At 45.9% G+C, this 18,203-nt stretch overlaps 1 protein-coding gene across 6 annotated transcripts in view; it reads right to left on the bottom strand.

Annotated features, from left to right (window-relative positions):
* Window positions 1-18,203, bottom strand: part of LOC128581490 (ultra-long-chain fatty acid omega-hydroxylase) — a 76,242-nt gene that overhangs the window by 30,652 nt on the left and 27,387 nt on the right. For 2 of the 6 annotated variants that reach the window (XM_053584408.1, XM_053584413.1), the window contains exon 4: window positions 4,629-4,805. The exons of 2 other annotated variants lie outside the window; for them this stretch is intronic. The gene's annotated coding sequence lies outside the window, so the exon portion shown is untranslated. Of the gene's footprint in view, window positions 1-4,628; window positions 4,810-17,833; window positions 17,906-18,203 lie in introns of those variants that run through there. 2 more of the 6 variants (XM_053584411.1, XM_053584409.1) reach the window with 2 other exon arrangements.

Below are 18,203 nucleotides of genomic sequence, written 5' to 3'. Positions count from 1 at the left end.
CTGCGTCGACCTTTTCAATCAACCTGTAACGTTCCGCCCTGAAAAGCCCTCAGACTGAGACTCATTCGACTGGCGTGCCGCGACAGCTGGCGCCCTCGAACAGGGACCTGAAGGACAGGTGATCTTTCTTTTTCTTTCTTTCCTCTCTTTTCAGATTGAAGGCGACTCTCACCAGGGAGCTCGAGTCCCGCCGGTAAAGGCTGACCGGTTAAGTGTGAGTAATCAACAGGTACCATGAGGCACGCATTGATCAAAGAGGAACGTATATTCAGTGTCATGTTACAGCATTTGTTAGTTAAAAATGGGTTCAATGTGTCCCTCAAACGGTTGGAGGAGCTTATACATTTTCTTATTAAGCAAGGTGCGGAGGAGCCGTACCAAGACTTTATTTCAAGGCTGGAAGAAGCCATTAACAGAATGCTCCCCCCGTCTGAGGGCACATCACTGTTGCTCAAACAGTTAGAAACATGCATGGATGCCTCACCAGCTATAGCCCAGGGTATGGCTTATGCTGCAGCAATGCAAGGGCAGAAATTTAGCTCATACGTGAAAAACTCCTTCAATAAAGGAGGCAAGGGGCCAACAGCTCCTACCAACACTTGCTACAATTGTGGCAAGCCAGGACGCATGCAGAAGGACTGTAAACAGTCCCATGCCAATAAGCCGAGGGGGGACCCACCCGGCTTATGCCCTCGCTGTAAGAAGGGCAGACATTGGAAAAATAAATGTAAATCAAAATTTCATAAGGATGGAACCCCCTTGAATGACAAGGGAGACACTGATCCTGAGGATCAGGACGTACGGAGATCAAAAAACTAGTAAAAGGGGCATTCTCCCAGCCCAGGCCCCAAGGGAGAGCAGGCTGTAGCTTGTAAAACACAGCCCTCATCTACTTTGAATCCTCAAGCCCCTGAATTTACTATTCATGACCTTTCACGGGGCACTCCTGGGAGTGCAGGTTTAAATTTAGCAAGTGAAAAGAATGTCTTATTATCCAAATGGGATGGTGTTACTTTAATCCCCACTGCAGTAAAAGGACAACTCTTGCCGGGGACAGTTGAAATTATAATTGGTAAAAGTTCAAATTATACTAAAAACTTTGAAGTTATTCCAGGAGTAGTTAACTCAGATTCAGAAAAGACAACGCAGAAGAAGACGCCAGCGGCTGCTGCAAGATCTCACCCGCCGCTTGGAGAAAATGAAAGTACACTCGCCGATAGCAAACAAAACCACCGGCACCGGGCACATTTCCACTGACTCCAAGACGGCTGAAAAGACCCAGCGGGGAAGGAAGCTGAGGGCCCCCCTGCCCTTCGTGGGGCGGGCCTGCCTCCCAAGTGTTACAGCCCCCAGACAACAGCACTGACGAAATCCCAAGGGTGAGGTTTAGAACCTTTATTATTGACTCTTTGCCACTAGTAATTTATATAAATAAGAAAAATATTTTTACAAACTGAATCTTTGTCAACGGATAAAATTCTTGTCTTTTAAACCTTCTAATTATCAGTTTAGCTGAGTGAATAAGTAACTTCATGGTAAACTAGAATCCTGTTTGATGGAAAGTGAGTTTTTGAGAGTAAGAGAAATTAAACAGAAAGGAGAATGGCATTGTATAAAGAAAGAATCTTGTGTGATAAATTTTGTCCTGAAACAGAATAGTTATGTAAGAAAGTAAAAGGCAGAACAAAAGTTCAAGAAAGTTTAGAATGTTTGTAGATGGTCTGTGCAAGTTAAATGAAACTTATAAAAGAGAATTTGTGAAAGAATTTACATGTGATCCAGTTAACTATGTATTTCCTTTAAAATCTTTTAACTTGTAAAAATAACCAATTGTATTGCTTCTTCTGGTATATTTCATGTAAATAATAGATTGCTGAATGTTATGTTAATTGTAAAAAAAAACCTTCTTATGTACTATTACCTGTTAATTTACAGAATAATCCTTGGTATGATAACTCTGCCTTACAAGTTTTACATACTGTTAATGAATTAATTAGACCTAAGAGATTTATAACAACATTAATTTTAGGAATTTTAGCTTTAATTTCTATAGTCACTACATTTGCAGTGACTACAACTGCCTTGGTACAAGAAATACATACGACTCACTTTGTCAACTCTTTAAGCAGCAACATTACTCTAACTTTAATGACTCAGGCTAGCATAGATAATAAACTTGAAGCCAAACTTAACATCTTAGAAGAAGTAGTTTTAGCTCTAGGACAAGATATAAAGTTCATACAACATAAACTTCAAACTAGATGTCACTCTGCTTTTCCAGCTATCTGTGTCACTCCTCTACCTTATAACCTCTCCACCTCTTGGGACAAAACAAAGGCACATTTGCAAGGTGTGTGGAAGGATAATGATATTACACATGACTTACATACCCTCCAAAAGGATATCACTGCCATCAGTGAAGCTCATCTACCTAGTACATCTCTCGATGCTCTGGCTCAATCACTCTCTGACAATCTTAAGTCTTTTAATCCTATATCTTGGATTCAGTACATTGTGTTTATTGTTATTATTGGATGCCTGATATTCTGTGTTGTTTTACTGTTACCATGTCTTCTTCGTTGTGTCTTTTCCTCCTTAAAGGCTGTTCGCCAAGACCTCTTTGAACTACGTTTCATTAACAAAAAAGGGGGAAATGCCGCACCCCCGGCATCAAGCCGTGGCGGGATGGCTCTGTCCGCGTTGTAAAAACTGTGGTAAGGCGGTGGGTGCTCCTCGGAGCGTTGCCCCCAGTCCCCCTGGTTTGCGACAGCAGCGCATAAGTTGCCTAGCATGCCTTTTAGTGAACGTAGGAAGTCATGAGGTGCGGCATAAAAGCCTAAGAAACTTTTACCCTGAAACCTGTCTGTTCAGTTGAATGACTGATTATTGCCTGATTGTTTTGAGAAACTAAGAATAAACACAGTGACTTACTGATCCACAATTAAACACAGCAAGTATGGCTGTGCCGGACTCAGTGGCTCCAAGAGAGCCTATACAACAGCACGTCCCCACCATAAATGTCAGTGAATTGAAATAGTACATCGAGAGAATGCAGACACGGCAAACAGGATGTTCCAACATGACACCTCCAGCAGTAGAACTTTACTTAGAAAAATGTCTTACTTCACTAATTTTCATATGTAACACAAATCAATAGAGTAGTTTAATGCCTAACAAGCAATTAACTATAAATCAAAATATAGTTACTAATTAGAGTAAAAATATATAGAAGTAGTCAAACATTATACATAAAAGAATATGTTCAGCTGTTTTTAAGAGAGATCATAAGAAACTGAGACCAATTAAAGAACTAAGAGAAGTTACAAGCCTTGACATTCCTAGATAAGGAGAAGCAACCAGGTGTTACTAATGAAACCACTTCTTTAGAACAAAAACCTTAAAAATATACAGTACATCAAAAGAATATCCACCCACCCTTTCCCCCTATCTCTAACCTTGTCTTTCCTAACCTCACTTTCAATATAGTTTAGTTTTCATACAATATCCTTTTATTTCTCATGTTTCCTTCACACTTTAATCACTTATATGATTCATAATAAACCTCTAATCATAACAACTATATATAATCATGAAACTAAAACTATGAAAGAAAGTAGTGTTATATATTAAAAAACACATTTCAACTTTAGATAAAAGGAGCTAAGAAGTAACTGCTGCTTATCAGCTACCTCACAGCTGCCATTTGTTCCCCCTTGCAGGCAAAACACTGTGAAAGATAGATGGTTGAATGCCTGCGTTTGTAAGACAAGATAAGAACTTGTGACCATCTGCAAGTCATAAAAATGTCTTTTGTGATTTGTAATGCTTTGTCAAAAATGTATAAAAGACACTCTTAAAAATCAGTAAAGTTACAGCTACTTTGTAGTCTGTCAAAAACCATCCTGCGTCGACCTTTTCAATCAACCTGTAACGTTCCGCCCTGAAAAGCCCTCAGACTGAGACTCATTCGACTGGCGGTCCGCGACACATTTTGAGAATCCAGGAAAATAAAAATGGGGCTGTGGATTCTCACAGACCACCCTGTGTAGAAGCCACTCTTCAGTGCACTCCTCTCTCCACCGCCCTGTGCAGGGTCTTGGCCTGCGCTCACCACTGTGCGTCCACTATGGGGAACTGCCCTCCCCATCTTCCCACAAATTCTATCTTGTGGACTCTCTAGTTTAGTCAGTCCACCTGAATCTTTAGAAAGGCTATTTTAGTGTTATAAAGTAATCTCTTTAAAAAGTGTTAAGTCGTCCGATTTGGGAGGTAGACGTCATCAAGAAAAGTGAAGCTCCTTCCTCTGAGCTAGCCTGCAGCCTCCTTCCCCAAAACTTCTGCAATGGTTCTCCCATTATCCCAGGGATTCTAGTGACTCCTTCATCCCCCACCCACCCTGCAATGTCATAAATCATTGTTTTTCACTTTGGCTGGAGAGAGGAAGAAGAGGAGGCAGAAAGAAAGCTCATAGGAACTGCAGACAGGTAAATGAAAGACATCTATGCACAACCCCACCCACAGTCACCACACTCCCACTGCATTCAGCATGAGTGTTCAGAGGAATTTTAGAAGGCGAGATGGCGTGGCAGAGGACACAGGAACCCCAAATTTCTACCTGCAGCATTTACCTGGGCTTCTGTTGCCAGAGCATGACAGTAAGAGATTCCTGAAGGCCCAGGAAGGAGGAGCTGCTAGGACAACCCTATCTGTGTCACCAGATCTGCTATCCCAAGGCATCCTATTCCTTTTTGTGATACGTAGTCACAGCCTGTATTTATGGAAATGATTTTCCAATTGCCCTCCTTCTCCCTTGAAAGTGGACAAAGAGCAGAAACAAAAAGCCTCTTAATCAAAAGGGAACCCAGGGGTTTCCAATGCCACTTGATCGATTGAAACCACTACCTATCCTAATCTGCTTAAAAACTCTTTTTTTAAAATTTAATTTTTTTCTATGCTACAAATTGCAAATAATTCTGCTATGTAAAGTTTCAATAAAAACTTGTCCCCAACACTGGGGCAAGTGGGGAAATCTTGGATAAAGTCAAGATGACAGCACAGGTTTTTATAAGTCTGGCACTATGGGGTTTCACTGTTGTTACTGTTGGGGGTTTTTTGGTCATTTGGATGGAATACCACCTTCAGAATTCTATCCTGCTGTCCCAGTGCCAGTCGATGATGCCAGCAGATGGGCTGGGGCCAGCCCGACAGACCACAACTTCTGGCCTGGAAGTCACATGCTCACAGACCCTGATCAGGCCAGGCCCCAGCCAGGGATCAGGCTCTGCCTCCCCAGCACCTTGGGCCATAAGCTTTTGGTCCAAAGTAGTTGCTTTTTCTTAAATCCGACAACAAAATGCAGAATATATGAATACAAAAACCACCACAAATCCCTCTACTGCTGAGACCCTAAAAGGTCATCCAAATCATCCATCCACGGCTCTGAAGTCCTGTTCTTCAGCAGGAGTCAATCAGGTCAGTGTGCCCAGCCACGCTGGACAGCCCACTGCTGCCTGGCTGCCCACTGTAGACAAAGGACAGTTCCTGGACCATGTTCAACCATCTACAAGGTTGAACTCTGGCTGAAGGCCCCCAGCTCAGGTCCCCCTGGCCTTGGGCTGGGCAGGCCCTGCTGCAGGGCTGCCTGGGGAGGTGTGGAGGCGAGAGCACTGCTCCTCTGATCATTACTGGGGGTAACAAAGACCCCATCACAGTTCCTGAGCTCATGGGAGCCACAGGCCTCCTGGGCATCGCCTGGGAGAATTGTAGACTGGACATTTTCAGATGGGCCTGTGGCATGTGGAAACTGGAGGCTGCAGTGAAGGGGCTTACACTGCTATTCCCTGGGGCCTGGCCACTCAGGTTTGGCAGTCTCTGATGTTGCTATGAGGGATTCTGGTCTCCATGGGCTGCTGAAACTCTTGGGACCTGTGGCTTAGTTAAACCAGAGTTAAGGGTCCCCTTGTCATGTTGCTGGGAGAGGCCAGAGCTTCCTAAAGGGTTCTGCCCATAGGCAGCTGAAACTGAGGCGGTCTGGCCCATACTGGTCTGCCATGGAATGTGGGCATGTCTATTGGGGGGGAAGGGGCGGCGGGCAACTATCCAGGTTATGCCAGAGACCATGCCTTAGAGGCAGGTTTGAGGCATGCTTTGGGAACTGAGCCAGACCCCCATTCTCTCTCCATTTTCCAGAGGAGGGAGCTGAGTCTCAGCTCAGTTTCTTCAATGCAAGGGAGACAAGAGGTGACAGAGGTCCCCCCACTCCCCTTTGGACCCCAGCAAGGAAAGTTCAACTTCAATCACCCTCATTTGGGGATACCATGAATCTCAGATAACCCCCAAAAGTCTCCTGAGTTGGGTCCTGCTCTCTCCCTTCCTTTCTCTCTGTACTTTTACCTTTGGGGGCAACACCTGTTCTCCAGGTATTCACCTGAGCCCTCAAACCCTACCCACTCCTGCCAATGGTGCCCCCACTAAGGGTTCAGATTTACTGGCTTTTCTATCAGGCAAACCACATAATCCATGCAGAAGAAGTGAAATTCCTATTAGTTACCACATCTTGGGAAAACAGCGAGATGGGTCATCACCAAATTCAGAAAGCCCCGTTAGGAGAGACAGTATGACTTAAAATGCAGACCACATGACCACTCATTAGGATGGCCACTATCAAAAAAACAAAAACCAAAAAAGAACAAGTGTTGGCAAGGATATGGAGAAATGGGAGACTTGTGCACTGTTGTGGGAAGATAAAATGAAATGGTGCAGCCCCTGCAGAAAACAGTATGGCTGTTCCTCAAGAAATCAAAATTTAGAATTACCAAATTACCATATGATCCAACAATTCTACTTCTGCATGCATACCCATGAAAAGTGAAAGCAGACTCTTGAAGAGATATTTGTTCACTTGTGTTTATAGAAGTGTTATTCATAATAGACAAAAAGTGGAAGCAACCCAGATATATGTTGATGGATCATCATATAAACAAAATGTGATCTATACACACAATAGAATATTATTCAGCCTTAAAAAGTGATAAAATTCTGACATAAGCAGCAATGTGAATGAAACTTGAAGACATTATATGTCAAGTAAGCCAATCACAAAAGGACAAAGACTGTCTGATTCTACTCACAACATATGCGGTCCTTGGAGTAGTGAAATCCACACGAACATAAAGTAAATGATGGGGCTGGGGGCTAGGGAGGAGGATAGGGAGTTAGCGTTTAATGGGGACAGAGTTTCAGTTTGAGAGGATGGAAAAGTTCTGGGGATAGGTGGTGGCGATACTTTCCCAACACTGTGAGTGTGCCTAATGCCACTGAACTGTACTTTTAAAAATAAGTAAGGCCAGGCACGGTGGCTCACATCTGTAATCCTAGCACTCTGGCAGATCGAGAAGGGTGGATTGCCTGAGCTCAGGAGTTCAAGACCAGCCTGAGCAAGAGCAAGACCCCATCTCTAAAAAAATAGCTGGGCATTGTGACAGGCACCTGTAGTCTCAGCTACTTGGAAAGTTGAGGCAAGAGAATCGCTTGAGCCCAAGAGTTTGAGGTTGCTAAGAGCTATGATGCCACGGCACTCTACTGAGGGCAACAAAGTGAGACTCTATCTCAAAAATAAATAAGTAAATAAATATGGTTAGGCTGGTAAATTTTATGTCATATATATTAGTATTTTACCACCATTAAATTATCTTTTTTTCAAAAATTACGGAGCCTGGCATGATAGTTTGTACCTATATTCCACTTACTTGGGAGGCTGAGGCAGGAGCATCATTTCAGCTTTGACTTCAAGGCTGCAGTGAAGTATGATGACACCACTGCCCTCCAGCCTGAGCAACAGAGTGAGACCCTGTCTTTAAAAAAACAAAAAACAATGGCTTGTTGCCTGTAGCTCAGTGGCTAGGGCGCCAGCCACATACACCGGGCCTGGTGGGTTAGAACCCAGCCTGGGACTGCTAAACAACAATGACAACTACAACAAAAAAAATAGCTGGGCATTGTGGTAGGTGCCTGTGGTCCCAGCTACTTGGGAGGCTGAGGCAAGAGAATCACTTAAGCCCAAGAGTTTGAGGTTGCTGTGAGCTGTGATGCCATGGCAGTCTATCCAGGGTGACATAGTGAGACTCTGTCTCAAAAAAAAAAAAAAAGACTACTTGATGTAGGTGATATTTCCTTTGGGAAGCCCAGGGTAGAGGTAGGAGTGGGGAATAAGCACTCTCTCAACCAAACCAAAGCACAAGGAGCTCCAAGTCCCGGGTAAAAGCTGTGAACTGGGGATGCTGATGTGCACCTGGGATGCTTCTCACACAGCCAGATCCAGGTGATGTACTCCATAGGGAGTAGCCCTGGGAATTTATTTCCTCACCAATTTAATGATGGATAATGATTCTCTCTAGAAATGTCAGGGAAAGCAACTAGTGATGATTGCTACTAATTGTGACCTTTCTCATAGTGCCAGGCCTCTCATTAAGTGCTTTACATGAATTTCTCTGGCATTGAGTTGGGAGTCAGGAAATATCTTCTGAGTCCCAGCTATGTATCTGATTCAGTTCTAGGCATTGGGGATACCTTGGTGAGCAGGACAAACATGACCCTGGTTCTCAAGAAAGAAGACCTGATATAACATTATACAAAGTATATATGCAGGAGGTAAGGCAAAAGGTGGTAGGCTGAATAACATCCCCTCAAAACATACGACTTCTAGCCAGGCATGGTGGCTTCTGCCTGTAATCCCAACATTTTGGGAGGCCAAGGAGAGAGAATTCCTTAAGGCTAGGACCTTTAGGTTTCAACACCAGCCTGGCCAACATAGCAAGAAAAATTTTTTAAATATAGACGGGCATAGTGGTACACACCTAAGGTTAGGCTGGTAAATTTTCCCTACTCAGAAGCTGAGATGGGAGGATTGTCTGAACCCAGAAGTTCAAGGTTACAGTGAGCTATGATTGTGCCACTGCACTTCCACCTGGGTGACAGAGCCAGACCCTATCTCTAAGAAAAAACAAAAGATTCTACTTCCTAGTGTCCCTGAAACCCATGAATGTGACCCTATGTGCCGAAGTCTTTATAAATGTGATTAAGTCAAGGATCTTGAGAAGGGGAGATGATCCTGTATTATCCAAATGGGACTTAAATGTGATCACAAGCGTCCTTATAAAAGAAGAGGGAGATGTGACACACCAAAGACAGAGAAGACCGTGTGAAGACAGAGGAAGAGATTAGAGTGATGCAGCCACAAACGAAGGAGCCACGAGAAGCTGGGAGAGACAATGAACAGATCCTCCCCCAGAGCTTGCAGAGAAATCATGGCCCTGACAAAACGTGGATTTCAGACTTCTGGCCTCCGAAACTGTAACAAAATAAATTTGTGTTGTTTTTAAGCCACTGAGGTCATTTGTTATAGCAACCATCCCCAGGAAACACACCCAGGGTAAAGGAATGGAGAACAATCTTTTTTAGACAAGGTGGTCCAGGAGGGCTCCTGGGAGGAGGGAGTATCTGAGCAGAGGTTTGAGTGAACTGAAGAACTTACATGAAGAGAGATTTCTGTTTTGTTTTCTTTGAGACAGACTCTTACTTTGTCAGTGGAGTGTGATGGCATCATACCTCACAGCAACCTCAAACTCTTGGGATTTTTTGTTAAATCCATGCATGTATACACACGTGCGCACACACCACAAACACCTGAGTTTTATTGCTAACTCCTTCAGAGACTGGTTATGTGGCCTGGGTCTCAGTTTCCCCATATGCACCTGGGGTGACTGTAAAAAGATGATCTGGGCCCACCCTCATATGACCTTTTTGGAGTGTGACCCAGTGAGGGTGAGGGGAGATATCACCATCTTGGCAGGCCCAAGAAGCCTGAGAAGTCAACATACTCAGCCAAAGGGGGACACATGCATCACCTCCACCTGCCCCCAGGCCACCTGGCTGCAGTCTGGCTCCCATCCTAGCCACCACAGTCACCTGTCTAAAGGCCTGCCACTCCCAGGCACCAAAACGCTTCATGGCTCCCTACTCCCCTCAGCCTGGCATCCGAAGCCCTTCAGGATCTCACCCATGCTCATTCTCCACTTCAGACTCAAGAATCCCTCTTTTTGGTCTGCTTTGGACTCTTCTTTCTTTACCTGATTTGTAAATGTTGGGGTTCCTTGGAGCTGCATTTATCTCCCCTTCCCTCTACACACATCTTCTGGGGATCTCACCCCTTCTGTGGCTTCAGCAATCCCTTCTCTGACATGATTCTCATGTCTTGGTGTCAAACACTCACTGATAAGTCCAGCCACCTCCTGGACATTCCCCCGGGGGCATCTCCCAGACCTTCAGATTCACCTCACCTCCTTCCTTCCACTTTCTCCCCACATTCCATCTGTTGCCAGGTGCTATCAGTTGTCTATGCTAAATATCTTTCACATCTGCCCATTCTTCTCATCCCCATCATCCCAACTCACATCAGGCCACCATTGTGGTAGCCTCTTCCCACTGGTCTCCAGAGTTCCATCCTTGCCCCCCCACCAAAGAAGTCCATTCTCCACATGGCGGCCTGAGGAATCGTCCTAAAAATCAAATCAGATTATAAACCTTGCCTGGTCAAAATCCTCTCCTGGCTCCCTACTATGCTGTAAGTAAAATTTAGACTCTTCGTCGTGGACCACACCATGCTTCCTGGCTCAGTCCACATGGATCCCTATAGTTGTGTCTCCCACCACTCTCCTCACTCTCTCAACTCCAGCCACTCCAGCTCACTCTGGCCATAGACAAGCTCATTCCCACCTCAGAACCTTTGCACATGCTGTTCCCTCTGCCTACATGCCTTTCCCCCAGTTCTGCCCATGACAGCTCTTCATTCTCCAAGCCCAACTCTGCCTCAATGGGCCATTCCTTTTTGACTGCCATAATCAGTCAAGTCCTCTTTCTCACTCTCAAAAGAATGACTGAGCTCCTGCTGTATACAGTGACTTTTACAGACATTTGTTTCATCTTCTGAGTAACTCTGAAAAGGAGCTGGAAGACTTCTGAGTGGAGTCACAGCAAGAGGGCTTGCCCTCACCTAGGAAAAACTCTAGCTGAAATCACAAAAAAGGAAATGTCTTCCTGAAGGGTTGAAATGGGGAGGAATTGGGCTGAGAGAAAGCAGCACTATGGAGTGGTCCCTGCTTTGTGTGGCTGTGTACATGCAGAAGCATGTGCATGGGGAGGGTTAGAGTAAGGAGTTTGAAGCTCTCTGCCCACCTGGTCCCCCCACTACACCCCAACAATCCAGGCATAGGCTGCAGTCCAGGCTCTGCTCCTTGCAGAGAGAGCATATGCTGTGAGTACCCAGATGAGATGCTCCCTGGAAGCCTCAAGTTTCTCAGCTACAAAATGGGAATAGCAAGAAGTCTATCTGATGTCCACAGGAGGAGCTCCATGAAAGGTACATTGGGTTCCTCCCACCTTCCCAGACAAGACCACTTCTGTCTGACCCCCTCAAAAGAAGGTGTTGCATAGAAAACATTTTGAGGCTCCACGCCCGGAGCTCAGTGAGTAAGGCACTGGCCATATACACCAAGGCTGGCAGGTTTGAGCCCGGCCCAGGCCTGCTAAAACAACAATGATAACTGCAACCAAAAATAGCTGGGCATTGTGGCAGGTGCCCATAGCCCCAGCTACTCAGGAGGCTGAGGCAAGAGAATCCCTAAGCCCAAGAGTTTGAGGTTGCTGTTAGCTGTGATGCCACAGCACTCTACTGAGGGCAACATAGTGAGATTCTGTCTCAAAAAAAAAAAGAAAGAGAGAGAGAGAGAAAGAAAATATTTTGAGATGATACAGCCACTGTGAGAAACAGTTTGTTCCTCAAAAAGTTAACCATAGAATTGTCACATGACCCAGCAATTCCACTCCTAGGTGTATACCCAAACAGGCGTTCAAATACTGTGCTTGTAAATAAAAGCTCATAGCACCACTAATCACAATAGCCAAAAGGTGGAAGCAACCCAAGTGTCCATCAACAAATGAATGGATAAATAAAACATGGCATATCAAACAATGGAATATTATTCTGCTCCCATTAAAAGGAACGAAGCACTGATAAATACCACGATGTGGATGAACCTATAAAAGATCATGCTAAGTGAAAGAAAGCAGACACCAAACACAAAAAGCCACGTACTATACAGTCCTATGTATATGAAATGTCCAGAACAGGTAAATCCATAGACAAAGAAAGCAGGGGCTGGGGAAAGGGGAATGGGAAGTGACTGCTAATGGGTTTTGTTTGAGGGTGATGAAAATGTGCTGGAGCTAGATAGAGCATAAATTATTAATGTACTAAATATTGCTGAATTGTATGCTTAAAATGGTTAACTTTATATTAGGAGAATTTGCCTAAATAAAAAAAATACCAGAAGGAAGGAAGACGCTCACACATGTAATCCTAGCACTCTGGGAGGCCAAGGTGGGAGGATCACTTGAGGTCAAGATTTTGAGAATAGCCTGAGCAAAAGTCAGAAAGAACTTTCTACAAAGTTCTACAAAGAACAGAAAAATTAGCTGGGGCGATGGCATGTGTACCTGGACTCAGGAGGCTGAGACCAGAGGATCACATGAGCCCAGGAGTTTAAGGCTGCAGTGAGCTATTATGATGCTTCTGCACTCTAACCAGGGCAACAGAGTATGACCCAGTCTCAAATAAAAAAAGTGAGAGAGAGAGAGAAATTGATAAGGTGGCTGCCTTTGGAAGGGCCCTAAATAAACTAGGGCCAAGGCTCAGCGTCCGTGGCTCAGTGAGTAGGGCTCCAGCCACATACACCAAAGGTGGCAGGTTCGAGCCCAGCCTGGACCTGCTAAACAACAATGACAACTGCAACCAAAAAATAGGTGGGCATTGTGGCAGATGCCTGTAGTCCCAGCTACTTGGGAGGCTGAGACAAGAGAATTGCTTAAGCCCAAGAGTTTGAGGTTGCTGTGAGCTGTGACGCCACAGCACTCTACCGCGGGTGACGTAGTAAGACTCTGTCTCAAAAAAAAAAAAGAAAGAACTAGGGCCAAGACAAAAGGGAAACTTAACTTCTCTCTGCACCTTTCTGGGTCTTTTGATAGCCTATACCATGAACACAAGTCACCCATACAGAAACATTTTATCACCGTGCATGGCACACCTCTTGGGGGCAGGACACAATTATAAGAGGGACTTTATCTAACAAATCAGTGTAACCTAATTCTTTGTACCCTCAATGAATCCCAAATAAATAAATAGGTAAAAAAATAATTTTAATCAATCATAATTTAATTAATTACAAAGATTCATTACTTGGCCCCACAACCCAAAAAGTGAATCCTAATGCAAACTACAGAGTTTATTTGCTGATAAAAAGTATGAATATTGTTCGTTAATTGTAACATATGCATCATACTAATGCAAAATGCTAATAATAAGAGAAACTGGAGGCTGGGCATGGTGGCCCACACCCTTAGTCTCAGCCACTTAGGAGTCTGAGGAAGGAGGATTGCTTCAGGCCAGGAGTTTGAGGCTTCAGTGAGCTATGATGCTGCTGCTGCCCTGTAGCCCAAAACACAGGAAGAAAAGGGGTTTTATGGGACTCTCTGTACTTTCTATCCAACTTTTCCATAAGTCAAACCCTACTCTAAGAAAGTCTGTGTAAAAATGAGTCAAGGGAGGCTATGCATGGTGGCTCACCCCTGTTATCTGAGCACTCTGAGAGGACAAGGAGAGAGGATCATATGAGCGTAGGGGTTCAAGACCAGCCTGAGCAAGAACAAGACTCCCTCTCTACCAAAAATAGAAAAAAATAGCTGGGCATCGTGGTGTGGGCCTGTCCTAACTATTCGGGAGGTTAAGCTCAGAAGATAACTTGAGTGCAAACATTTGAGGTTGCAATGAGCTATGATGATTCACTGCACTCTAGGTGGAGTGACAGAGCGAAACTCTCGTCTCAAAAAAAAAAAAAATTTAAAAATGAGGGCAGCGCCTGTGGCTCAGTCAGCAGGGCGCCAGCCACATACACAAAGGGTGGTGGGTTCAAACCCAGCCCAGGCCAGCTAAATAACAATGACAACTGCAACCAAAAAAAAAAAAAATAACCGGGCATTGTGGCAGCCACCTGTAGTCCCAGCTACTTGGGAAACTGAAGCAAGAGAATCACTTAAGCCCAAGAGTTTGAGGTTGCTGTGAGCTGTGATGCCACAGCACTCTACCCAGCGTGACAGCTTGAGACTCTGTCTCAAAAAGAAAAAAAATTAAAAGTGAGTTAAAATTAATTTAAGTCCATTAAAATTAGCTGAAATTAATTTAAAATGAAATAAGATGCTTCAATGGTGAGGAAGGAGATGTTCTGAGATACTGGTTGTTCTCTTTCTTGATCTGGGTGCTGATGACATGGGTGAATTCAATTTGTGAACATTCCTGAACAGTCCAGTTCTTTTTTTTTTTTTTTTTTTTTGAGACAGAGCCTCAAGCTGTCGCCCTGGGTAGAGTGCTGTGGCATCTCAGCTCACAGCAACCTCCAACTCCTGGGCTCAAGCGATTCTCCTGCCTCTGCCTCCCAAGTAGCTGGGACTACAGGCACCTGTTACAATGCCTGGCTATTTTTTGGTTGCAGCCATCATTGTTGTTTGGCGGGCCCAGGCTGGATTTGAACCCACCAGCTCAGGTGTATGTGCCTGGCACCTTAGCTACTTGAGCCACAGGCGCTGAGCCAACTGTCCAGTTCTGAGATGTACACTTTCCTGGACAGCTATTACACTTCACCTTTAAAAACTACAGATCAGGCCTGGGCACAGTGGCTCACACTATAATCCTAGCATTTGAGGAGGCTGAAGCCAGGAAGATGTCTCCAGCTCAGGAGTTCAAGACCAACTTGAGCCCTAACCAAGAGCAAGACTTCATCTCTAATAAAAAATAGGAAAAATTAGGTGGTGCATATGTGCAGTCCCAGCTACTCAGAAGGCTGAGGTGGGAGGATAGTTTGAGCCCAGGATTTTGAGGGTATAGAAAGCCAAGCTGACACCATAGTACACTAGCCTGGGCAACAGAGCAAGACTGTGCCTCCAAAAAAAATTACAAATCAGATAAAAAGTTGCTTTGGCATCCTTTAAAATGGGAGCTTTTGACTCCAACAGACCTGAGTTCCAATTACAGTTCCTCAGACAAGCAGCCTTGGACGAGTCTTATTTCTGTCTTCAGCCTCCCTTTTCCAATCTGTTAAATGAGTTAATATAATAATAGTAAGACTTATCTCCAAAGATTGTTTGAGATAAAGTATGGAAAGAGCTTGTCAGGTGGTCCACAAATGTTACCCATTATTACTATTCCTAATATTACTATTCTGTAGTAGTGAGAGCAATTCAGAGAGGATGCCTTCAGAACGCTGTGGGTGGCTTACATGCCTACTCCTTCTCTGCATCAGCCCCCAGTCTCACCCTAGACGCAGGACAAGACACTCAGCAGCTCTGCCCTGGCAGAGGGGGCCCCGCCCTGCTGAAGCCGATGTTATCTGGCAATGGAAGTGCCAGTGACTAGCTCCAAGGCCTACCCCACGCCCAGGGAATGCTGGTTTGTCAAGTTGGCCCAGCCAGCCACCGGTTGCGGACTTGTTATACAAGGCGTGTGGGCTCCCAAGAAGGAAGGCAGGACATGGACCCAAGCTGCCAGCTACCACATAACATAATCCTTCTTGAATAGCTGGAGTTGGGGCCATCTGAGAGCCTGACAGAGAAGCACCCCAATACTGGCCCCATCACCCCACATCCCTGTCCTCCTTTCCAGTCTGTCCCTCTCTCAGCCTGTAGTCAAGTCAGCCTACCTCTTGTTCCAACTCATTGCACCCACTTCACTTACTCAACACCAAAGAGCTTGCTTACCCCAAGATTTATATTCTCCCCAAAGTGCCAGGTCCCAAAAGCTCTGAGTTAAGAGGCAAGTTCTAGATCTGACATCTCTGCTCTGCATCCCCCAAATTTGGGAGGTTCTGAGAGAGATCTTCAGGGTAAGTAATGACTAAAGAAGACAGGACCAAGTTGGAAAATATGGTGGGGAATAACCCCACCATGGATTTGATTATATTTCAACCCTTTGCCTTCAGTTTCCTTGGCCCAAAAGGAAACCTGGGAGAAAAAGAAGTTTTAAAACCACTAGTCGAAAAAAAAAAAAAAAGCCACTAGTCATTACAGATTATTCCAGAGCCACAATTGTGTCTGCCTACCATGTGGTGTAACCATGCCTAGATATGAACCCTAGATAGAATCAGAAAGGAATCTAATAAGCTGTACTTCTCAGCTGTGTGACCCTGGGCAAGTATCTGCACCTCTGTGAGCCTCACTTTCTTCATTCATAAAACAGGATTCCTATTTACTCTCTTCGTGGAGTTGTGATGACAACGCAGCATTTCTAAGGTATTCAGCTCACTGCTAGGTACTCTCAACCTCTCATTGCTATTGATCTTGCCATCACATTTTTTATTGTTATTTGGCCACCTGGAATTTGGAGAATCAGGTCCAAAGTTTATCAAGGAGAAGTGGGATCCTGTTCTCTGAATGTCTCCCAAGTCATCCAAGTCTCCCTGCAGATACCAACCCAGGTCACAACTGTACATTAGCCCAGAGCTAATGTTACTGCTCAGAAACCCAAGCTGGGCTATACTGGTGATGCTGGGGCCATTAGAAAGGTGACCCGGGATTTGGAGGTCAGGTAGGGCTTGTTTGTTCAAATCCCATCTCCCCCATAGGGTGCTTCCCCTCTCTGAGCCTCAGTTTCCTCACCTATAAAATGAGGGTGATTGGGAGGATTTGGGGGGTCCCTTCTCTTCAGGGCTAGCCAGCAGCTTGGAGGTACTCAGGGAGGAGTGTGATGCTGTCGGCTCTGCCTGGGATCAGCTCCAATATCCAAAAATGGGAGGGGGTAGGAGTGCAGGGAACGAGGATTTCCAGGCTTCCAGCCGGCCCTGGAAATCCCCTTTACCTGTGGGGTGATGAGTGACGCATGGTGTGTGAGGGGTGAGTGGGCAGATGAACCAGGGGAGGTACCCTGAGCACAGGCACCTCCAGCCAGCCCTCATGGAGGCCAGGGACAGCCTTGCTTTGCTCTTGGCCCCTTCTTCCCTGTGTCCCTCCCATCTCCACCCAAAACTTCAAGTGGCAAGACTCAGCCACCTTGCATGGCTCGGGCTGTCCAGCCACACCCTGGGCCAAGGCCTACTGGGACACTGAAAAGCATTGTCCTTCCAGCATCTATAGGACAAACATCACCTGGGACTAACTGCAGGAACTCACATAACCCTCGCAACCAATGTTGGAGGATAGAGGAGCACTTGGAAGCTCCGTGTCTGACGTTGATGGGCAGTAGGTCCCTGATGGCAGCTGGACCACAAGCATAAATCCCATTGGTTGAAAGTATGGCCAGGCCTTCAAGAACGTGTGCAGTGGTCCCTAGTCAACTTCAAGGAGAAGTCACAGGGCAGGGCTTGGACCCATCTGGGATGTCCTGATCAGGGGTCTTCTTGAGGCCCCTCCCCATCACAGGCACCCGAAGAAAAGAATACACCCAAGTCTACCAGGCGCACGCAGAAAATTAAAAACAAAAAATGCGCAAGGATGCAGCAACCGTCGGGGACACACCCACTTCTCCCAGCACACCTCCCTCCCGCGTGTCCCGGACACCTCCCTCCGGAGTGTCCTGGGTCCTGGGGGTCTCCGGAGCCCGCTGCACGCGCGCGCACACACACCCGCCGCTGCACTCAGACCTTTGCGCTCGTCCCGCCAGCCACCAAGCCTGCAAAGCCTCGGGTTACGGCTCAGGGCCCAGGCGCGCTCAAGTTTCATCCCCGCGCGCACTCACCCGCGGGTCTTAGTCTTCGGACTTCAATCGGGATCTACAAGCTCGTCTGTGACCGCGCTGTCCCGCGGTCCAGCCGTTTAACCTCTCCCGGACACGCCCCCGGTCCCCCGCCCCGCCTCGGCCCCCCTGTCTCTGGGCGGCGACACAAGCTCCGGCACCCAGAGATGTGGAGAGTGGGAAAGAGGCGTGGAAGGGTGGAGAGGGACAGAAAGGGAAGAGACTGAGACTGAGGTGGAGTGACAGATGGAGAAATGGAAACAGATCTGGACAACTAGAAACCTCAAACCACCAGGCTCCCGGCTCTCCTGCCCCTGTTTGGCGTCTTTAGCGCCCAGTTCCGGTGTGGACCACCTTTCTCCACCTTAGTACC

The sequence above is a fragment of the Nycticebus coucang genome, chromosome 3 (genome assembly GCF_027406575.1).
Source record: "Nycticebus coucang isolate mNycCou1 chromosome 3, mNycCou1.pri, whole genome shotgun sequence".
NCBI classification, from domain to species: Eukaryota; Metazoa; Chordata; class Mammalia; order Primates; family Lorisidae; genus Nycticebus; species Nycticebus coucang.
The sequence above is the reverse complement of the archived record's forward strand: the minus strand, read 5'-3'. Positions and strand labels throughout refer to the sequence as shown.